The sequence below is a fragment of the Mustela nivalis genome (genome assembly GCF_964662115.1).
Source record: "Mustela nivalis genome assembly, chromosome: 14".
Classification (NCBI taxonomy): Eukaryota; Metazoa; Chordata; class Mammalia; order Carnivora; family Mustelidae; genus Mustela; species Mustela nivalis.
In genome coordinates, this window is record NC_139033.1 from 86,131,431 (window position 1) to 86,155,936 (window position 24,506).

General features: G+C 42.3%; 1 long non-coding RNA gene across 1 annotated transcript; it reads right to left on the reverse strand.

Moving 5' to 3' along the window:
* Window positions 1-2,887: 2,887 nt before the first annotated feature.
* LOC309847523 lies at window positions 2,888-3,712 on the reverse strand. Its single transcript, XR_014302478.1, has 2 exons — window positions 3,361-3,712; window positions 2,888-3,210 (listed from the first exon to the last, which is right to left on the reverse strand). It is a non-coding gene; the product is annotated as an uncharacterized lncRNA (long non-coding RNA).
* Window positions 3,713-24,506: the final 20,794 nt, after the last annotated feature.

Below are 24,506 nucleotides of genomic sequence, written 5' to 3' on the forward strand. Positions count from 1 at the left end.
TCAAGGACATCACTCAGTCTCATGATCCAGAAATTCCTTCATGCTATAAATATTAACACAATTATTTTCTCCAGTGATGTTATCTAGTCCATTCTGCTCTGATAAGGGGAAAATGTGTGTGTGTGTGTGTCTGTGTGTGTGTGTGTGTCTGTGTGTGTGTGTGTCTGTGTGTGTGTGTGTCTGTGTGTGTCTGTGTCTATGTTGTTTATTTCTATCCATCATCTCTCACTTAACATGCAACTCTGTGTCTTATTCAAACAAATGCTAATGGTTCCTTCTGAACTTCATATAAAATATTTGATCACTGCCTTTCATAGTGAGTCAGATAAAAACTGATCATGAGCCCATGGTCTTCACAAATTTGTTTTTCTCCTTGCAGCAGTAAGTATTTGGAGCTTGCTGATACTTAGCTGCTGTTCAGTAAATACTTTTGAATTAAAGCAAATAAATCAGCAAATGAAAAAAATACAAATATCCACCTCTTTAACTTAGGCCCAAAATAGGTATATCGAGCTTCATTAGGACCATCATCATCAACTCAAATTCTGAACCATACACATGGGTATCATCTTAGAAACATCTTTACACCTCACACATGATCTTCAAGTATTTCTTAAATTCAGAGCTGTCCATGAAAAAAATAACATTAAAATTTCCCTGTTACCCAGAGAAATCTATACATTCAAAGCATTTCCTATGAAAATTCCAGTGACATTATTTTCAAAAATAGAAAAAAAATTGAATTATGTATAGAGCCAGAAAAGATCTCCAATTGCCCAGACATCTTGAGAAAGAACAAAACTGGAGATACCATACTTCCTGCTTTTAAATTATAATGCTATAGTATTGAAAACAGTATCATATTGGCCTAGAGATACACAGAACAACTCCACAAAATAAAACAAACAAACAAATAAACAGAAGTTCCCCTTGACCATCAGGGAGGACCTAGACTGATAACAGGGCCTTTGTGAGGTCTCTGGAGAAGAGCTGACATGGATTTTAGAGGGGATTCAGATAGAGATAAGCATGACTCATCTAGCAGGTGCCCCAAATGAGATCCTCATGTTCTGTCTGGTGCTTCATGGCACACTTTGGGACACAAAGCTAGAATGACTGGGCACCCTGCAGTGGGCACATTGATACCCATGTCATGGCAGACACAGTGCATCCACATGGTCAATCTGGGGTAGGAAGCACAGCTCCCATCTGGGACAGGCCACATCAGCCCAGAGCCCCCATCCATGCTGCCTTCTGCGCTCTGTTGCTTGCTGAATTGGCATGGGCTTCTGGAGCCCCTGTTCCTCTGCCAGATCCAGGTTACACATCCCCTTATTGGGTGCACGGTTACTGCTTGGGATGATGAAGAATTCTAGAAGTGGCTAGTTGTAATGGGTACACAACATTGGAAGTATACCCCATATCCCTGATTTGCACATTAAAGAGTGATTGAAACAATAAATTTTCTGTTATGTATATTATTTTTTTTTTAAGATTTTATTTATTTGAGAGAGAGAGAGAGCAAGTAGGAGAGCACATGAGAGGGGAGATAGAGGGAGAAGCCGGCTCCCTCTAGAGCTGGGAGCCCATGCAGGAATCAATCCGGGGACTCTGGGATCTTGACCTGAGCTGAAGGCAGTTGGTTAACCAACTGAGCCATCCAGGTGTCCCTGTTATGTATATTATAATTATTATAAATCATTAGTTGACAATCAGATTATATTTAAGAAGCTGTATGCATACAAATATTTATATCCTTATATGTGTTACCCTATTCTAAATCATCCTCATTACTAAAAATATGCAGCAGTGTTTTTGTTATTATTTTTCCTGTAGATTCCACATATAAACAAGAAAAAAAAACACAATTTGTCTTTCCCTGTAGGCCTTATTTCACTTAGGGTAATGTCTTTCAGGTCTACCCTAGTTGTCACAAATAGCAGGACGTATTCCTGGAAAAGCTTATGGGGTGAACATCCTTGTGCACAGGTGGGGGTGATTGTGTTCATGGTGCTGTATTGCCCCATACTGTGTGGATCACTGACAAGCCCTATTGTGGCAGGAAAAAGGAGAAGGACACAGTCAGTGCCTGTGGGCTCAGGAAATCTGCCTCAGGGGGTATGGGCCCTGACAATGTCAGGGGCGTATCCTTCACATCTGTGGGATCTACTTCACCCACCTTCCCTAGAACAGACTCAGCATTTTATAGCAGGGCTGGAGCCTTCCCCTTACCCCCACAAGCCCCACTGAGAGATCTGCAAACAGACACTTAAAGTTCCTCCCAGGGCTAACTACACTCTCCTGACATCACAGCTGAAATGATAGAATCCAGCATCTGTTCCAAGTCAGTTGTGCCCCCAGAATGCCTCCTGTTCTGAGTCCACACTCGAAACCAATCCTAGACCTTATTCCTGAGACACAGAGCTACGCAGCCTGTGCCTGTCCTAAGCACAGGAGCATGGAGGGAAGGAGGGTCTGTGTTCTGAGCCCTGTAGGAATAGGATCCATGCTGCAGAGGACTGTCCACCTGCTTGGATGATCTGCAGGCTCTGTTCAAGAAAATTAAGGAAAGTTTATGTGTCTTTATAAAGAGAGAAAAAATGCGAGCACAGCAGGCTCTGATGTTTTACACTTGGATCACCAGGCAAAGTTTCTCCATTACCATGATTATTTTGTTGTCTTTGTTTTGTTTTGTTTTGTTTTCCCCCTGAGAGAGATCACTTAGGTTGCATAAGAACCTGGTAGAAAGGATATTGTGATCTGGGAGCTACTTCCAAGTACAGTCAGTGTTTACTCTAGTTATTTTAATTTGGAAGAGAGTCAGAGTGCAATGTTGTGAGCAGGCTGAGGTATTTGTCCCACTTCCCCATATCTGTGTGTCACGGTGACCAGCACCACTGTGCCAGACTGCACAGTAATAGTCAGCCTCGTCCTCAGCCTGCAGCCCAGAGATGAGCAGAATCCCTGCATTGGCTGAGGTATCCTTGGAGCCAGAGAAGCGACTGGGAATCCCAGGTCCCAGCTGTGTACTTGAGTCTGAGTAGTAGTACAGGAGATACCTGGGAGGGGTCCCTGACTTCTGCTGGTACCAGTACATGTATTTACTACCAACACTGATATCCCTGCTCAAGGTGCAGGTGAGTCTGGCTGTTGTTCCCGGAGATGCAGAGAGTGAGGGTGGCTGGGTCAGCACAGGCTGGGCCAAAGATCCTGCAAATACAGACACTCATGGGTGATGGAACTATAAGTGGGAAAAACAAAACAAACAAACAAACAGAAAATTAAAAAACAGAAAGCCTCAAAATCCTGAACATGGAAAATGTCATATGGGGCCCCTGTGTCCCTGAGGCCTTTCCCTACCTGTGCAGAGAGACAGGAGCATGAGGAGGACAGGAATCCAGGCCATGGTGACACAGACCCTGGCTGGTCTGCCCCAGGCCTCCTTTTCTCCTCCACCCTGTGCCATAGGCAGGGCTGTCCATGCAAATGGGGTCCATCCAGTGTCAGCCCAGCCCCTCCCTGCCCCCTGATTTTGGAGCTTAGTTCACACCACCCACTGAGGAGGACCATGTTTGGTTTCACCCCCTGGGAAGCACCTGCTGAGACCACATACAGCTCCCTCTCATGGGACTCTGCCAGACCAGAGAAGACGCAGCTGCTGAGTCCTCATCAAAGAGAGCAGGTCCCAGTCCCCAGGTCACTTCCCTTGAGTGGATGTACCTCAGTAAACCACCCATATAGGGATCGCAAGGCAGTCCCACATCTCCCCCTGCTGGTCACAGGTTGCAGCAGTCCCTGTATCCCAAAACCCTGAGTGCCCAGCTGATTCCTGCAGCTGCTCTATTCCCTGTGTATACGCACATCCATCAAAAAATTCTTAGTACTTTTCTCCTGCTTTCTGAAAGCACATCATTCCAAGGGTTTTTAGTAAGCCAAGATGGCATGATATAAAGAAGCTATTAACATTAATGTATGTGCACAAACTTTTGCATGTTTCCAGACTCAAAAAGGCTTTCCAGGCTTCTCTAATACCTAAGGATACTTTTTGGTGTCAGATATACAAAATAAACGGAGATAAAGCAAATATGATAACATACACAGTTCAAAGTACTGGTGTCCTAATACTGAGAGGCTCATGTGTAGTTCCCAGGGAAGGAGCTGGATGACTCCCTTCCAGCTTTCTGAGTGATGCATTATCTTGTAGCGTCTCCCTGAAAAACAAATGTTGAACGTTAGTTTGGCTTTTCATTCTTTTTTCTATTAATAGAAAACTGAAAATCCACTTCAGATTTATTTTATCTGTAAAAGCAGGTACTTATGTAAATGTTTAATAAAAGCTAAGTGGTGTAAAGAGACTGTACAATAGTCGGGGAAACCTGTTCTAGTATTCTGATGCTTGTGCTTGCTTCCTGTAAGTTCTCTCTCCTGGAGGAGGCTTAGTCCATGGGATGTGTAAATATGTGCATATATAGTTAGAGGACATTCTAGATAACACTGAATGATCCACGTGTGCATCAGGTCAGGTGATACAGAGTGGGGGGACACATGAGATGCTTTGAAGAAATTGTATGGACTGTTTCTAGGAAAGGCAAGGCAGGGAATTTTGTAGGAATACAAGCACTCAGTGTCATATTCCAAAGAGGACAATGCAGCAAACATGTGAAAATATTGCCTTAAACTTGTTGATGGAGATTACATTTGATTTAATGGTGGGTAAAGAAATAAATACAAATAATGGATTTTGTTGGCTTCACATTTACCCATCAAGAGGAACTGAGTTCATAATCCCAAGTTTATAGGTTCTACTTATCTGTGGCATATATTTCTTGGCAGGAGTTTGTCTTAGGTGTCATAATATTTCTTTATTAAAAATATTTATTTATATTTCTTGATGTTTTGTCTTAGTTTAGTAGAAGTTAAATGTGGGATGTTATTGTTTTCCAGATGTGTTCAATATCTGACCAGTCGATTCCATAAATTTTCCCTTCCTCAGTGCCCCAGGGTTACAACTCAGGGTTCACTGTGCATATGTTCTCCAAATATCCAGATTCCAAGGCCTTCTAGTAATTTCCTGTGAAGAGGATCATTAGCTTTTCTCTGATACTCTCTCCTAAAGGCAGGCATAGGGATCTTACTCACTGACCTCAGGCAGGCACCCCCTCTAGTGACATTTCCATTGCTCTTGGGAGAAAACCCAAACCCTGCACTTCCCAAAGAGGCCTTCATGCTCTGGCCCCACCCTTCATGCAGCTCCAACCCTTGCTCTCTGGCCCCCATCTTCCCACTCTTCCCATTATTTCAAAATCCTGAATTTCAGCTCCTTCCCAGGTCTCTCAGCCATGTCCTCCTCATTCTTTAGGGAGATGGATTTCCACTTGTAATCATGGAAAAAACACATATTTTGGCAACTCTAAGTGTTAGCGGCTCTTCATTACCTGATAAAATCACATCACCACAGGAGGCAGAAGAGTGTATATATATATATAGATAGATATAGATATAGATATAGATATAGATATAGATATATGTAAGTATATAGTCATGTTCAAGAGATGAGAAATAAATAAATATGTATATATATATATATATTTATATTTAACTTAAACTATAGATAAAAGAACAGCTTGCATCTATATTCAATACAAGATCATAGATGTAACTCATCTTGGTGACTATCCTACTGTCTTTGTCCCTTGTCCTGCTCCCTACCTGAACATGAAACAATTCCAAGCACTCCATCATCCATATATGGCATATGAACCTCATGAGATTTAGCATGCTATGTACATGTTCAATGTGCTAAAAGTCTTGAAGAAAAAAAAAACGGATTCCACCTATTCTCACATCAATGTGTGTTGTCACTCATCAAATCTCAGGATAAAGAGACAAACTGAATATCTCTAGATTTCAGATAACATGAAATTCTCAGTAAAGCCCAGAATGACAACAGAGATCATGTGCAGGTTGGGCAGAGGGCCACCATGTTCTCCTGGGTTACACATCCTGCCCTACAGCCCTTCTTGTCATTATCACCCAGCAATTATGAGGGTTATTTTGCTTCTGGAAACAAAGTAACTCTATTGCATTGGGGGACCAATACCTATAAAATGCTATTCTTTATTGACCTCATAAACATCCACAAAACCTAAAGAATGAAGTTTTCTGATCTCAGTAGAGCATACAACAGTAGAAACCATAATCTGAGTTGCATATGATTACAGAGAGGAGCATGGGAATGATGAATAAAGAGAGGAACAGGGCTAGGGAGTATGTTATTACATTTGCCTATGGACCAGGAGCTCTGTGTGACATTTGGTTGTATCAGCTCAATAACAATGATAATCAGTCTCTCCTCACTATGAAGCCAAGAGATAGTAAAACAGTTCCTGATAACACAGCTGGATCTGAAGAATGAGGCTGGAATGGAGGATGGCCCTTCATTCTGTCCCAAGTACAAGTATAGGGACTCAGTCTGAGCCTTGGTAACAATCTCATGTGAAACCCCCGTGTTTCTTATCTCCTGTGCAAGTGATGGTGGCCTCAAATCTGGAATCATCAAGAACTTCACAGGGGCATTGACACATGTACATAAGGGAGGATGTTCCTGATCTGGATCTTCCACAGCCTGATCTCACAGAAGCTCTAATAAAGTAAAGGGGGTGAGCCGGAAACAGACTCTGACTGTGGGCTCAGAAAAATCCATTTGGGGTGCCCATGGACCTTGAGTAGTGTTGGCTATAGCAAAGCCTTATCCATGGACCCCATTCCCTCAACTTCTCTGGGACATGCTCTCCCTTTTCCAGCCATTATGCAGAATCTTCCATACTCTCTTGGATCATAAGCAGATTCCTGGCCTCAAGGCCTCAAATTTCCCCTTTCCATAACTTCACAACTGAAATCTCAGATATCTAGCAAATATTACAAGCCAACTCCTCAAAGGTCTGGGTTCTCACATAACATCTCACAACCCAGAGCATCATCCATGGGGCATGGTGAACCTTGGCCAGTCCTGAGCACAGGATCCTGGGAGGGAAGATAGTGTGTCTGCTCTGCCACCTGGAAAGGCAGAGTCCATTCAGTAGAAGGCTGTCCACCTGTTGGGATGCTCCCTGGGTTATGTTGAGGATAATGGCAAAGAAAGGCTAGTTCTCCTTATTTCAAGAGAAAGAAAAGGGCAGGTACACAGAGTCTGGTTTTACCCCAGAGGAAAAGCCGTGAAACACCATTATCATCACAATGAAGTATTTGCTGATATTTTTGTTCTATTTTTCTTAAGCCCAAGGCATTACAGAATGGATAATTGAAAGTAGAACCATCATGAACCAAGTAGTAAATATAATTACAGTTTGCATATATACATTTTTTTGCAAGTTTTGAATTGCCATTGAACAAGACAGCAAATGGAGGGTTCAGTCTCCAGTCTCCATCAGCCTGTGTTACTGTGAAAAGCACTGCTGTCCAATCACACAGTAATAGTAAGCTTTGTCCTCAGGCTGTAGCCCAGAGGTGAGCAGAAGCCCTGCATTGCCTGAGACCAATTTGGACCCAGAGAAGCAGCTGGAAACCATGGATCACGTCTTCATTCTTTTTTTTTTTTTTCATTTTTTTTTATTTTCAGCATAACAGTATTCATTATTTTTGCACCACACCCAGTGCTCCATGCAATCCGTGCCCTCTATAATACCCACCAACTGGTACCCCAACCTCCCACCCCCCGCCACTCAAAACCCTCAGATTGTTTTTCAGAGTCCACAGTCTCTCATGGTTCACCTCCCCTTCCAAATTCCCCCAACTCCCTTCTCCTCTCTAACTCCCCATGTCCTCCACAGTATTTGTTATGCTCCACAAATAAGTGAAACCATATGATACTTGACTTTCTCTGCTTGACTTATTTCACTCAGCATAATCTCTTCCAGTCCCGTCCATGTTGCTACAAAAGTTGGGTATTCTTCCTTTCTGATGGAGACATAATACTCCATAGTGTATATGAACCACATCTTCCTTATCCATTCGTCCATTTAAGGGCATCTTGGTTCTTTACACAGTTTGGCGACCATGGCCATTGCTGCTATGAAAATTGGGGTACAGATGGCCCTTCTTTTCACTACATCTGTATCTTTGGGGTAAATACCCAGGAGTGCAATAGCAGGGTCATAGGGAAGCTCTATTTTTCATTTCTTGAGAAATCTCCACACTGTTCTCCAAAGAGGCTGCACCAACTTGCATTCCCACCAACAGTGTAAGAGGGTTCCCCTTTCTCCACATCCTCTCCAACACATGTTTCCTGTCTTGCTAATTTTGGCCATTCTAACTGGTGTAAGGTGATATCTCAATGTAGTTTTAATTTAAATCTCCCTGATGGCTAGTGATGATGAACATTTTTTCATGTGTCTGATAGCCATTTGTATGTCTTTATTGGAGAAGTGTCTGTCCACATCTTCTGCCCATTTTTTGATATGCTTGTCTGTTTTGTGTGTGTTGAGTTTGAGGAGTTCATTATAGATCCTGGATATCAACCTTTTGTCTGTACTGTCATTAGCAAATATCTTCTCCCATTCCGTGGGTTGCCTCTTTGTTTTGTTGACTGTTTCCTTTGCTGTGCAGAAGCTTTTGATTTTGATGAAGTCCCAAAAGTTTATTTTGGCTTTTGTTTCCTTTGCCTTTGAAGACATATCTTGAAAGAAGTTGCTGTGGCTGATATCGAAGAGATTACTGCCTATCTTCTCCTCTAGGAGTCTGATGGATTCCTGTCTCACCTTGAGGTCTTTCATCCATTTTGAGTTTATCTTTGTGTATGGTGTAAGAGAATGGTCAAGTTTCATTCTTCTACATATAGCTGTCCAGTTTTCACAGCATCATTTATTGAAGAGACTGTCTTTTTCCACTGTATATTTTTTCCTGTTTTGTCGAAGACTATTTGACCATAGAGTTGAGGGTCCACATCTGGGCTCTCTACTCTGTTCCACTGGTCTATGTGTCTGTTTTTATGCCAGTACCATGCTGTCTTGGTGATCACAGCTTTGTAGTAAGGCTTGAAATCAGGTAACGTGATGCCCCCAGTTTTATTTTTGTTTTTCAACATTCCTTAGCGATTCGGGGTCTCTTCTGATTCCATACAAAGTTTTGGATTATTTCTCCAGCTCTTTGAAGAATACTGGTGGAATTTTGATCAGAATAGCATTAAAAGTATAGATTGCTCTAGATAGTATAGACATTTTAACAATGTTTATTCTTCTGATCTAAGAGCATGAAATGGTCTTCCATCTTTTTGTGTCTTCTTCAATTTCTTTCATGAGTGTTCTGTAGTTCCTCAAGTACAGATCCTTTACCTCTTTGTTTAGGTTTATTCCCAGGTATCTTATGGTTCTTGATGCTATAGTAAATGGAATCGATTCTCTAATTTCCCTTTCTGTATTTTCATTGTTAGTGTATAAAAAAGCCACTGATTTCTGTACATTGACTTTGTATCCTGCCACGTTGCTGAACTGCTGTATGAGTTCTAGTAGTTTGGGGGTGGAGTCTTTTGGGTTTTCCATATAAAGAATGATGTCATCTGCAAAGAGAGAGAGTTTGACTTCTTCCTTGCCAGTTTGGATACCTTTTATTTCTCTTTGTTGTCTGATTGCTGTTGCTAGGACTTCTATTACTATGTTGAAAAAGAGTGGTGAGAGTGGGCATCCTTGTCGTGTTCCTTATCTCAATGGGAAGGACACAAGCTTTTTCCCATTGAGGGTAATATTTGCTGTGGGTCTTTCATAGATATATTTGATGAAGTTCAGGAATGTTCCCTCTATCCCTATACTTTGAAGCATTTTAATTAGGAACGGATGCTGGATTTTGTCAAATGTTTTTTCTGCATCAATTGAGCAGACCATGTGGTTCTTCTCTCTTCTCTTAATGATTTGTTCTATCACATTGATTGATTTACGAATGTTGAACCATCCTTGTAGCCCAGGGATGAATCCCACCTGGTCATGGTGGATAATCTTTTTAATGTACTGTTGGATCCTGTTGGCTAGGATATTGTTGAGAATCTTAGCATCCATATTCATCAGTGATATTGGTCTGAAATTCTCCTATTTGGTAGGGTCTTTGCCTGGTTTGGGGATCAGGGTAATGCTGGCTTCATAGAAAGAGTCAGGAAGTTTTCCTTCTGCTTCAATTTTTTGAAACATCTTCAGGAGAATAGGTGTTATTTCTTCTTTGAAAGTTTGGTAGAATTCCCCAGGGAATCAGTCAGGTCCTGGGCTCTTGTTTTTTGGGAGATTTTTGATCACCACTTCAATCTTGTTACTAGATATTGGTCTATTCAGGTTGTCAATTTCTTCCTGATTCAATTTTGGGAGTTTATAGTTTTCCAGGAATGCATCCATTTCATGTAAATCGCTTAGCTTATTGGCATATAAATGTTGATAATAACTTCTGATGATTGTTTCTACTTCCTTGGTGTTCGTTGTGATCTCTCCCTTTTCATTCATAATTTTATGAATTTGAGCTTATGTATCTGAGCTCTTTTCTTTTGGATTAGTATCGCCATTGGTTTATCGATCTTTTTGATTCTTTCAAAAAACCGGCTTCTAGTTTCATTGATACGTTCTACTGTATCTCTGGTTTCTACCTCATCGATCTCAGGTCTAATCTTGATGATTTCCCCTCTTATGTGTGGAGTTGGTTTGATTTGTTGTTGATTCTCCAGTTCTTTAAGGTGTAGAGACAGCTGGTGTGTTCTGGACTTTTCAATTTTTTTGAAGGAGGCTTGGATGGCTATGTATTTCCCCCTTAGGACGGCCTTTGCTGTATCCCATAGGTTTTGGACCGAAGTGTCTTCATTCTCATTGGTTTCCATGAATTGTTTCAGTTCTTCCTTGATCTCCTGGTTGATCCAAGCATTCTTAAGCAAGGTGGTCTTTAGCTTACAGGTGTTTGAGTTCCTTCTGAACTTTTCCTTGTGATTGAGCTCCAGTTTCAAAGCGTTCTGATCTGAGAATGTGCAGGGAATAATCTCAGTCTTTTGGTATCGGTTGTGTCCTGATCTGTGACCCAGTATGTGATCTATTCTGGAGAAGGTTCCATGTGCACTTGAGAAGAAGGAGTATTCTGTTGTTTTATGGTGGAATGTTCTGTATATATCTATGAGGTCCATCTGGTCCAATGTGTCCTTCAATGCTCTTGTTTCTTTAATGATTTTCTGCTTTGATGATCTGTCTATTTCTGAGAGAGGTGTGTTAAGATCTCCAACGATTAGTGTATTCATATCAATATGACTCTTTATCTTGATTAACAGTTTTCTTATGTAATTGGCTGCTCCCATATTGGGGGCATAGATATTTACAATTGTTAGATCATCTTGGTGGATAGTCCCTTTAAGAATGATGTAGTGTCCTTCTGGATCTCTGACTACAGTCTTTTTTTTTTTTTTTTTAAATTTATTTTTTATTTTCAGCATAACAGTATTCATTATTTTTCACCACACCCAGTGCTCCATGCAATTCGTGCCCTTTATAATACCCACCACCTAGTACCCCAAACTCCCACCCCCCACCCCTTCAAAATCCTCAGATTGTTTTTCAGAGTCCATAGTCTCTCATGGTTCACCTCCCCTTCCAATTTCCCCCAACTCCCTTCTCCTCTGACTACAGTCTTTAGTTTAAAATCTAATTTGTCTGATATGACAATCACTCCTCCAGCCTTCTTTTGAGGCCCATTGGCATGAAAGATGCTTCTCCATCCCTTCACTTTCAATCTGGGTGTATCTTTAGGTTCAAAATTGGTCTCTTGTAGACAACATATGAATGGGTCCTATTATTTTATCCATTCTGCAACTCTGTGCCGTTTTATGGGTGCATTTAGGCTATTCACATTGAGGGTGATTATTGATAGATACGTTTTATTGACATCGTGTTACCTTTGAAGTCTTTCTTTCTGTAGATTGTCTCTATATTTCTGTTCAATGCTATTTTGGGGCTTTTTCCTCCTTTAAAGAAGCCCCCTTAATATTTCCTGCAGTATCGGCTTGGTGGTTGCATAGTCTTTAAGCCTTGCCTGTCTTGGAAACTCTTTATCTCTCCCTCCATTTTGAATGTCAGTCTTGCTGGATAAAGTATCCTTGGCTGCATGTTCTTCTCATTCAGTGCCCTAAATATATCTTGCCAGCCCTTTCTGGCTTGCCAGGTCTCTGTGGACAGGTCTGACGTTATTCTGATGGGTTTTCCTCTGTACGTAAGGATCTTCTTTGTCCTACCTGCTTTCAAGTGTTTCTGCCTACAATTATAATTCTTCATTCTTACTATTAGGTATCTAGAGGACTTTTGAGTATCTGTAATATTGGAGGGAAAACTTTTGGCCTCTAGTACAGGAATGCTGGCTCCATTCATGAGATTTGGAAAATTTTCATGAAGAACTTGTTCCACTATATCTTCTAAACTTCTTTCTTTCTCCTCCCCTTCAGGGATTCCAATAATTCTGACATTGGAACGTTTCATGGCATCATTTATTTCCCTGATTCTGTTTTCATGGCTTCTAAGCTGTTTGTTCCAGGCTTCCTCCTGATCCTTTCTCTCTATCTGTTTGTCCTTCAGATCACTAATTCTATCTTCTGTCTCAGTTACTCTAGTGTTGAGAGAATTTAGATTAGATTGGAACTCATTGAGAGCATTGTGAACCTGATCCATGGTAGCTTTCAGCTCTTCCCTAATATTGAAAACATGATCTCTGGTCGTTTTCAGTTTGGCCCTAATCAATTCCATTTGGTCACCCATGGCTTTCTCCAACCTAGCTATTGCTTGGATAATTGTTAGCCTGAATTCTCTTTCTGACATATTGTCTATGTTGATAGCCATTAGCTCTGTTGCAAAAGGCTCATCCTCTGTATTTTTCTTCTGTTGGGCATTCCTCCTCCTAGTCATTTTGGTGAGAGATGGCTGAACGGGTGTAGCTGGGTGTGTCGACTGTGGTACAGTCCAGGCGCACCCTGGAATGCTTCTGAGCAATCTGGGTTCCCCATCCATATGAGAGAAAAAAGAAAAGGAAAAGAAAAAAAGAGAGAGGGAGAGAGATAGGAAAGAAAGGTGAGATAAAAGAGAAGGTTCAGCCCAAATGGGCCCCAAGGTAAGATTTATGAAGTATACAAACAAAAACAGACAAACAAAAAGACTGATAAAAGTATATGACAAGAGAAAAAAATATATATATATACATATTTGCATATATATATATATATATATATATATGCAAATAAAGGAAGAACCTCGTCAAAAAGAACCCCAAGTGTAAGATTTATATACTATCAAGACAAACACAAAAACACAGAAATACTGGTGGAAGAAAAAGATGGGAGACTGGTTATAAATTCTCAATGTGGGTGAGAAAGGTTGTTTTTATTCTTCCTGGATGCATCTTGATATCTTTGTTAAAGGACTCAACTTTCCTAAGATAAAAGAGGATTAAAAATTGGTTTACCTATAGGGGTGGCATTGATTGTGGAAAGGGGATTACCTTGAAGTTTAACTCTATATGAATATTAGAAAATAAAAATTAAAAACGGACTAAACTAGACTAAACTAAACTAAATTTTTTTTTAAAAAGAAATTTAAAAATAGAAATGCAAAAGGAAAACACAAGTGTATGTATCAAAAAGTTCAGGTTAGAATGTTATTATGGAATTTGATGTACTGGACATCTCACTGTGACAGTAAATAGGTTAAAAATTATGTATATAATAATAAAAAATTAACTATATAAAAAAATGAGCCAGAATAGTAGGATCGAATTAATAATAAAAATTGTCCTATGAAGTAGTGGGGGTTGTTCTCTTCTCGTCTTTTTTTTTTTTTTTTTCCTTTTCTGGTTGGTTTTCTGGGGGAGGGGCCTGCCACGTGGGTTTTCAGTTAATGATGTTCTCGCAGTTAAGTCCCCCTGCCCCCCTCAAGGGGGTGGGCTCTGAGGAAACTGGTTTTTTCAGGCTTTTGTTCTCTGGAGGTTTTTATATTTGTTCACTTTTGTTTTTTTCTCTCGCCTTGACCGTTTTTGATGGTTTTTGTAGGTTTAGAGGAAAGCAAACTGCACCCTGACCTCCCTCTCAGAGATAAGCCTCAGTCTGGCTGCAGAGCCCAAATAAATCCCCCCTGGGGATTTTGCTTGTACCCAAAACCTTGGCAGCGGCGGCTCTCTGGGAGCTCCAGACTGCCAGAGAAGTTCCAAGCAGCAATCGCACACTGAGATTTTTTTCGCTGGCCCAGGCTGGGAGTGCCTGGTCTTTCCGGTCCTCTGAGAGCACCCGGCTGGCACCTGTGTGCACCTCTCTGAGGGGAAGGCGTGGGGCACGACTCGGACTCTGATGGCACGGCAGGGCACTCGTGTGGGGACTGCAAAAAGGCTGTGCTTCTGTTGGCTGGCGAGGCTCCCAGCCCCTCACGGGAGCCGGGCACCACGCACTTTCAGGTGCGCTGGTAGTTCAGGGACCGAAACCTGGTTTCTCTGCCGCACTCTCTCTGGCTCGGCGCCAGGGGTGGCTGTCCTGGGTCTGGGGACTTAAGCCCCGACCCCGCAATTTCCCCCCGGTGATCCTTTGCTCTTTTAGGCACTCTCGTACTGGGATGTTACTTTCTAATGGGTCGCCTCTGGTGGCTTCCTCCCCCTTTTGTTTATCTTCTGATATCAGTCCGACTTTCCCACTCCACTTTACCTGCCCACTGGCGTCTTCTGCTCCAGTAGAGATCCAGACATGTATAATTCTGATCTCAGGCTGATTTTGTGGGTGATCGCGGAGTTCTTTGGAAGGTAATCAGTTCACTTTAGGGTATAGGTTGAAAGGGCGCCTCCTCCTACTTCCCTGCCATGTTGTCTCTCCACACATCTTCATTCTTAAGCCTGAATAGTACCAGAGATACCATGCAGGGCTTTCTAGCATCTGCTGGAATCAGTATACACAGTAGATCCCTACACTGAAGCCAGTGCTCTGGGTGCAGGTGAGTCTGACTGTTGTTCCCTGAGATGCAGAGAGTGAGGGCTTGGGGAGTCAGCTCTGGTTGAATCAGAGAGCCTGCTAATACAGACACTCATGGGTGATGGGGCAATGAAGTTGGGTGTTTCTTTGTCTCGGCACTGATAATGTCTGGGAGCTCATCCAAAAGTCTTATTTGGCACTACCTGAGCATAGATGGAGGAGGAAAATTAGGGGAATATTCTAGGCCTGGTTGATGGTGACACAGACCCTAGTTTCCATGGTTGATTGGGTTGTCCCAGCATTGTCTTTTACTTCTTACACTCCACAGGAAAAGTAATTTGTTTATGCAAATTTGCACCCCTTAACAGACTCTCTCAGAGTCCATGTGATCACTGATTCAGGACCTGAGGACAGAAGAATCCAAAGGCATTTCTTACTCTGAGTCAGACCCAGGAGGGGGTGGAGGGAGCAGGAAGAAGCTGTGGGGACATACACAGAACTCTGCATAAGACCCTTTGTCAGGCCCCAAAAGACCAGGCTGCTGGATTTCATCAGGGAGTACAGAGGACAGGTCAGCCTCTGCCCATCCCTGAGGGTAGGGGGCTTCCCCAGCTATGAGGGTGCCAGGGCAGGGCCCAGAGAGATGTGTTGTGCCCCATGCTGCTTACATGTCCACCTGCAGGGTCCTCAGTGTCCCGAGGTTACTATCTACACCTGTGCCACTAGCATTCAATAGTGACCTGAATGACTGTGTGAAACACTGTCTTGGGTTTGATTTAAAGAACATGGATACACGTCTGTGATTTGAGAGGCTTACAACATGGAGGGAATGGTCATCCAGAAATAAACACTTCTGAGATTGTAAGAGTATGTTTCAACCATGAAACATATAAAAGAATGAGATTATCTCACGCATGGGATATTTGGGATCTCCTCACAGGAAGGCTTCACAAATGTCTCAAGAGAGGAGTGACTGCATTCTCTATATGGGCTCATAGAAGAAAAAAATCAAAACAGGGTGTGAAGATGCTCAAACCGTGAAGGGATGCAACAATTTCACACACGGAGAAACCATCTGCTGACACTGTGCACAGGGGAAGACAAGGATGGACACAACAGAACAGAAGAAACCATGTGGTCAGGGAAGAACAACTGAGGCAGGGAAACAGGAGGATGGGATGCAGGTGGTTGTGCTCACAGGAGATGTTCAGGACTGTGATGCAGGAAGAACTTGGGGAGAGAAGGAGGAAGAGTATAGTGTGAAGTGAGGGTTTCTGCTTTGACTGTACCAGTAGGTGACGCTGCTGTTTACATAGTGGAGCATTACATAATGAGATACTTCCCAGTTCATAAAAGCGTTAAAGATCTGAGAAACAAGTAGAAATACTGAATTCCAAGCCCAGAAATGGTGGACCTTGACCTTATGTACCAGCAAGCAGTGACCGCGTTTAAGGCACTTGTCCAAGTGTGGTGAGCCGTTCTGAATGTGGGTGGGGACACTTAGGAGGGACAAGAGCCTAGGACATAAACCTGGGCAGTATCACCATGTACAGAATGGGTGAGAAGAGTCCAGGAGGCAGAATCCCTTAGTCCAGGCATGCTCCCCTGTTCAATCCTTTAATCATGCCCGCAATTTGTGTGTTAGTGGATGCCCTACCATCTCCTCAGGCTCCCAAGTGATGAGCTGTGCATCAATTTATGTGAAACTAGCCCCTCTTTGTCTTTCCTGTGTAAATGTGCAAGGGGGAGTGAAGAAAGTGAAGAAGTGTTCATTGATGATGTTTGCAGAACTTCACACCCCAAGGGTGGCTCAGGAGGAGGCACGAGGATGCATGAACGTGGAGCATCCAAGGTCAGGTTGAAGTGCCTGGGATAGTGGGCATCAGGAAGAAGTGGGGTTGGAGAAAAACCCAAACATCTCACCCCATCTGCTGGTCCCATGACCTCCAGCCACAGGAAGGCATAGCAGCATGCTCTCTCTCATACCCCTCAGCTCCCAGTGGAAGGATCACTGCATTCTGATCCCTGCCCCTCAACTCCATTTCCTCTGCTTGGTATCTGTCATGGGGAGTGGACTTGGAGGACCATACTGAACACTGAGCTAGACACTCGGCCCTCATTCAGGCAGGGGATGTTTTTCTAGCCCCATGGCCTGAGAACAGTCTCATAGTGCTCTTCTTCCCCAGTCCTGCCTCCCCCCACCCCAATCTGGGATGAAGGATCTGGATCCCAGAGCAGAGAACACCTCACCTCCACTGCTGTGGATCCCCTGGCCACTATCCATGGAGGCAGGCCTTGCATCCTCTTTATGTTTCAGCCTCATGGCCACACTCAGCCCAGAATTCCCTGCTGTGGCTCCTCACTGAGGTCTGTCTCTGACTGTCTGCACTGCTCCAGTGCTATCTCCACTATTTTGGTGAGGAAAGGTGTCACCAGAAAACCCAGTTCAGGGAGCAAAAGGACAATGCCACACTTCACCTGCCCAATTCATGGGTCACACGTGACCCAATCCCATTACCCTGGAATCATAATCCGAGACAAAACTGAGTCGGACACAAAACCAACCAAGTCCCTAAGGCATCCCTAGATTTCCTTCTCTTCTCTTCTCTTCTCTTCTCTTCTCTTCTCTTCTCTTCTCTTCTCTTTTTTGAGAATGTTTAATGGTTAGGGTCATACAGAGTCCAGCCATTTCAGATTGGCTCTTTCACTGAGCAATGTGGATCTAAATGTTCTCCACATCTTTTCAAGACTCGATGGCTCAGATTTTCTTATTGCAGATCAATATTCCATTATTTGGGCACACCCAATTTTGTTCTTCTATCACCTACAGAAATTCTTCTCAGTTAGCTGCTTCCAGTTTTGGACAGTTATGAATAAAGCCACTGTCAACATCTCTCTGCAGGTTTTTTTGTTCACCTTGTTTTCAACTCCTTTAGGTAAATACCAAGGGGTATGGTTGATGGATTGTTCAGGCTAGAAAATCTTTACTTTTAAAGAAATAGCCAAGCCCTTTTCCAAAGTGACTGCACCAACCTGTATTCTCCCAACCAATGAAAGAGGATTCCTGTCACTCTATGTCCTGGACAGCCTTTGATGTCATCTGTTTTGGGGATTTGGGCCATTTTAATGGGTATGTAGCACTATTTCATTCCTGTATTATTTTACAATTCTCTACTGACATATGATGCTGAACATCTTTTCTCAAGTGTGTTTGCCATCTGTATGTCATCTTTGACGGTTCAGATTATTTGCATTTTTACTTAGATTCTTTGCTATTGAAAAATTCTTTTTTAAATTAAAAAAAATATAGATATTTTCCTAAATCAGTTTCCATTTGCAGTACAAACAAATACGCAGATTGGAGACAAGGTTGCGGGGAAGTAGGAGGAGGCGCTGTTTGAACCTGTACCCTAAAGTGAGCTGATTACCTACCAAAGAACTCCGATCATCCATGAAATTTAGCCTGAGATCAGAATTATACATGTCTGGATCTCTACAGGGGCAGAAGACGCCAGTGGACAGGTAAAGCAGAGTGGGAACCTCAGACTGATATCAGAAGATAAACAAAAGGAGGAGGGAGCCACCAGAGGCGACCGACTGGAAAGCAATACCCCTAATACGAGAGTGCCCTGCATCTGGGGACCAGCATTAACTTGGAGACTGGTTGAAAGCACTCAGAAAGAGCAAAGGATCGTGGGGGGGGGGGATCGTGGGAATCGGGGTGGCTAGGGACAGGGGCTTAAGTCCCCAGACCCAGGAGAGCCTCCCATGGTGCTGGGCCAGAGAGAGTGCAGCAGAGAAACCAGGTCTTGGTCCCTGAGCTGCCAGCACACCCGAGAACGCGCGGGCTCCTGTGAGGGGCTGGGAGCCTCACCAGATAGCAGAATGCCAAGCCTTGCTACAGAGCCTGAGATGCGTGCACCCCTCACCCTCCCCTGAGAGAGGTGCTCGAAGCCCAGCCTGGTGCTCTCGGACCCGCGCCATTGTATCAGAGCCTGACACGTGCGCGTGACACCCCCCCCCCCCCCCGAGAGAGGTGCGTGCAATCCCAGTGCTCTTACACCCAGAAAGACCAAGCACTCCCAGCCCAGGTCAGCGGGAAAATCTCAGTGTGCAATCGCTGTTTGGAACCTCTCTGGCACTCTGGAGCTGCCCAGACAGCTGCCCCTGCCATGGTTTTGGGTACAAGCAGAAGATCCTGCATCCCCAGGGACCGCGACTCAGAACCTACTCTGCCAGCAGCTAAGGGGGAATTTATATGGGCTCTGCAGCACCCACAGGGTACCAGGCTGAGGCTTCTCTCTGAGAGGGAGGTCAGGATGCAGTTTGCTTTCCTCTAAACCTACAAAAGCTATCAAAAGTGGTCAAGGCAAGAAAAAAAAAAGAACAGACATAAAAACCTCCAGAGAACAAACAAAGGCTGAAAAATCCCGTTTCCACAGAGCCCACCCCCTTGAGGGTGGCGGGAGGACTTAACTCAGGGAGCATCATTGACTGAAAACCCACCTGGCAGGCCCCTCCCCCAGAAAACCAACCAGGAAAGAAAAAGAAAAAGAAAAAAAAGCCTACAAGAGAATAACCACCACTAACTTCATAGGACAACTTGTATTTTTAACTCATTTCTACAATTCTGGTTCATTTTTTAAATATAGCTAAATTTTTAACCTATTTACCATCACAGTGAGATATCCAGCACATCAAATTCCATAATAACCTTTAACCTAAACTTTTTGATACATACACCTGTGTTTTTCTTTTGCATTTCTATTTTTAAATTTTTTTTCTAAATTTTAGTTTAGTTTAGTCTAGTTTTTTCTTTTTTCTTTTTATTTTCTAATATTCATATAGAGTTAAAATTCAAGGTAATCCCCTTTCCACAATCAATGCCACCCCTATAGGTAAACCAATTTTTAATCCTCTTTTATCTTAGGAAAGTTGAGTCCTTTAACAAAGATATCAAGATGCATCCAGGAAGAATCAAAACAAACTTCCTCACCCACACAGAGAATTTATAACCACTCTCCCATCTTCTTCTTCCACCAGTATTTCTGTGTTTTTGTGTTTGTCTTGATAGTATATAAATCTTATACTTGGGGTTCTTTTTGACGAGGTTCTTCCTTTATTTCCTTTATATATATATATATATATTTTTTTTTTCTCTTATATACTTTTATCAGTCTTTTTGTTTGTCTGTTTTTGTTTGTATACTTCATAAATCTTACCTTGGGGCCCATTTGGGCTGAACCTTCTCTTTTATCTGCCCCTTTTTTACTCTCTCTCTCTCTCTTTCTTTTTATTTTTATTTTCTTTTTTCTCTCATTTGGGTGGGGAACCCTGATTGCTCAGCAGCATTCCAGGGTGCACCTTGACTGCACCACAGTCGATACATCCAGCTACATCCGTTCAGCCATCTCTCACCAAAATGACTAGGAGGAGGAATGCCCAACAGAAGAAAAATACAGAGGATGGGCCTTCTGCAACAGAGCTAATGGCTATCAACAGAGACAATATGTCGGAAAGAGAGTTCAGGCTAACAATTATCCAAGCAATAGCTAGGTTGGAAAAGGCATGGGTGACCAAATGGAATTGATTAGGGCCAAACTGAAAACGACCAGAGATCATGTTTTCAATATTAGGGAAGAGCTGAAAGCTACCATGGATCAGGTTCACAATGCTCTCAATGAGTTCCAATCTAATCTAAATTCTCTCAACACTAGAGTAACTGAGACAGAAGATAGAATTAGTGATCTGGAGGACAAACAGATAGAGAGAAAGGATCAGGAGGAAGCCTGGAATAAACAGCTTAGAAGCCATGAAAACAGAATCAGGGAAATAAATGATGCCATGAAACATTCCAACGTCAGAATTATTGGAATCCCTAGAGGGGAGGAGAAAGAAAGAAGTCTAGAAGATATAGTGGAACAAGTTCTTCATGAAAATTTTCCCAATCTCGCGAATGGAATGAGCGTTCATGTACTAGAGGCCAAATGATCTCCACCCAACATTATAGATTCCAAAAAAACATGAAGCCACCTTGTAGTCAAACTGAGGAATCACAATTGTAGATACAATTTCTTAAAAGCCGCTAGGACAAAGAGGCTCCTTACTTACAGAGGAAAGCCCATCAGAATAACGTCAGACCTGTCCACAGAGACCTGGCAAGCCAGAAAGGGCTGGCAAGATATATTCAGGGCACTAAATGAGAAAAACATGCAACCAAGAATACTTTATCAAACAAGACTGACATTCAAAATGGATGGAGAGAAAAAGAGATTCCAAGACCAGCAAGGCTTAACAATACCTTTCTTTTTTTTTTTAACTTTTTATTTTATTTTTTTCTTTCACAGGTGATAGATAACATGACTGCTCTGGGACTGCCTTTCTGTTTTTCTCCTTTCGTCTCCCCTTCCTTTTCTCCCTCCCTTCCTCCTTCCCTCTCTTCTTTCTTCTTTTCCTCCCTTCCTTTCTTCCTTCCATCCTCCCTTTCTTCCCTTTCCCCCCTCCCCCACCCTGTCCATCTTCTCCGCTGCCCCATCTCTGTCTCTCGCTCTCTCTCAGGAATGTAGCTGTGTTTTGGGATAATCCCTTTTTTGTAAATTTTTTTTTAAATTTTTTATTTTTTATAAACATATATTTTTATCCCCAGGGGTACAGGTTTACACACTTCACAGCACTCACCAAAGCACATACCCTCCCCAATGTCCATAATCCCACCCCCTTCTTCCAAACCCCCTCCCCCCAGCAACCCTCAGTTTGTTTTGTGAGATTAAGAGTCACTTATGATTTGTCTCCCTCCCAATCCCATCTTGTTTCATTTATTCTTCTCCTACCCACTTAAGTCTCCATGTTGCATCACCACTTCCTCATATCAGGGAGATCATATGATAGTTGTCTTTCTCTGCGTGACTTATTTCGCTAAGCATGATACGCTCTAGTTCCATCCATGTTGTTGCAAATGGCAAGATTTCATTTCTTTTAATGGCTGCATAGTATTCCATTGTGTATATATACCACATCTTCTTGATCCATTCATCTGTTGATGGACATCTAGGTTCTTTCCATAGTTTGGCTATTGTGGACATTGCTGCTATAAACATTCGGGTGCATGTGCCCCTTTGGATCACTACATTTGTATCTTTAGGGTAAATACCCAATAGTGCAATTGCTGGGTCATAGGGCAGTTCTATTTTCAACATTTTGAGGAACCTCCATGCTGTTTTCCAGAGTGGCTGCACCAGCTTGCATTCCCACCAACAGTGTAGGAGGGTTCCCCTTTCTCCACATCCTCGCCAGCATCTGTCATTTCCTGACTTGTTGATTTTAGCCATTCTGACTGGTGTGAGGTGATATCTCATTGTGGTTTTGATTTGTATTTCCCTGATGCCGAGTGATATGGAGCATTTTTTCATGTGTCTGTTGGCCATCTGGATGTCTTCTTTGCAGAAATGTCTGTTCATGTCCTCTGCCCATTTCTTGATTGGATTATTTGTTCTTTGGGTGTTGAGTTTGCTAAGTTCTTTATAGATTCTGGACACTAGTCCTTTATCTGATATGTCGTTTGCAAATATCTTCTCCCATTCTGTCAGTTGTCTTTGGATTTTGTTAACTGTTTCCTTTGCTGTGCAAAAGCTTTTGATCTTGATGAAATCCCAATAGTTCATTTTTTCCCTTGCTTCCCTTGCCTTTGGCGTTGTTCCTAGGAAGATGTTGCTGCGGCTGAGGTCGAAGAGGTTGCTGCCTGTGTTCTCCTCAAGGATTTTGATGGATTCCTTTCGCACATTGAGGTCCTTCATCCATTTTGAGTCTATTTTTGTGTGTGGTGTAAGGAAATGGTCCAATTTCATTTTTCTGCATGTGGCTGACCAATTTTCCCAGCACCATTTATTGAAGAGGCTGTCTTTTTTCCATTGGACATTCTTTCCTGCTTTGTCGAAGATGAGTTGACCATAGAGTTGAAGGTCTATTTCTGGGCTCTCTATTCTGTTCCATTGATCTATGTGTCGGTTTTTGTGCCAGTACCATGCTGTCTTGATGATGACAGCTTTGTAATAGAGCTTGAAGTCCGGAATTGTGATGCCACCAACGTTGGCTTTCTTTTTCAATATCCCTTTGGCTATTCGAGGTCTTTTCTGGTTCCATATAAATTTTAGAATTATTTGTTCCATTTCTTTGAAAAAGATGGACGGTACTTTGATAGGAATTGCATTAAATGTGTAGATTGCTTTAGGTAGCATAGACATTTTCACAATATTTATTCTTCCAATCCAGGAGCATGGAACATTTTTCCATTTCTTTGTGTCTTCCTCAATTTCTTTCATGAGTACTTTATAGTTTTCTGAGTATAGATTCTGTGCCTCTTTGGTTAGGTATATTCCTAGGTATCTTATGGTTTTGGATGCAATTGTAAAAGGGATTGACTCCTTAATTTCTAGTTCTTCTGTCTTGCTGTTGGTATAGAGAAATGCAACTGATTTCTGTGCATTGATTTTATATCCTGACACTTTACTGAATTCCTGTATAAGTTCTAGCAGTTTTGGAGTGGAGTCTTTTGGGTTTTCCACATATAGTATCATATCATCTGCGAAGAGTGATAATTTGACTTCTTCTTTGCCGATTTGGATGCCTTTAATTTCCTTTTGTTGTCTGATTGCTGAGGCTAGGACCTCTAGTACTATGTTGAATAGCAGTGGTGATAATAGACATCCCTGCCGTGTTCCTGACCTTAGCGGAAAAGCTTTCAGTTTTTCTCCACTGAGAATGATATTTCCGGTGGGTTTTTCATAGATGGCTTTGATGATATTGAGGTATGTGCCCTCTATCCCTACACTTTGAAGAGTTTTGATCAGGAAGGGATGCTGTACTTTGTCAAATGCTTTTTCAGCATCTATTGAGAGTATCATATGGTTCTTGTTCTTTCTTTTATTGATGTGTTGTATCACATTGACTGATTTGCGGATGTTGAACCAAACTTGCACCCCTGGAATAAATCCCATTGGTTGTGGTGAATAATCTTTTTAATGTACTGTTGAATCCTATTGGCTAGTATTTTGTTGAGTATTTTTGCATCTGTGTCCATCAAGGATATTGGTCTATAGCTCTCTTTTTTGGTGGGATCCTTGTCTGGTTTTGGGATCAAGGTGATGCTGGCCTCATAAAATGAGTTTGGAAGTTTTCCTTCCATGTCTATTGTTTGGAACAGTTTCAGGAGTATAGGAATTAGTTCTTCTTTAAATGTTTGGTAGAATTCCCCCGGGAAGCCGTCTGGCCCTGGGCTTTTGTTTGTTTGGAGATTTTTAATGACTGTTCAAATCTCCTTACTGGTTATGGGTCTGTTCAGGCTTTCTATTTCTTCCTGGTTCAGTTGTGGTAGTTTATATGTTTCTAGGAATGCATCCATTTCTTCCAGATTGTCAAATTTATTGCCGTAGAGTTGCTCATAGTATGTTCTTATAATAGTTTGTATTTCTTTGGTGTTAGTTGTGATCTCTCCTCTTTCATTCATGATTTTATTTATTTGGGTTCTTTCTCTTTTCTTTTTGATAAGTCGGGCCAGGGGTTTATC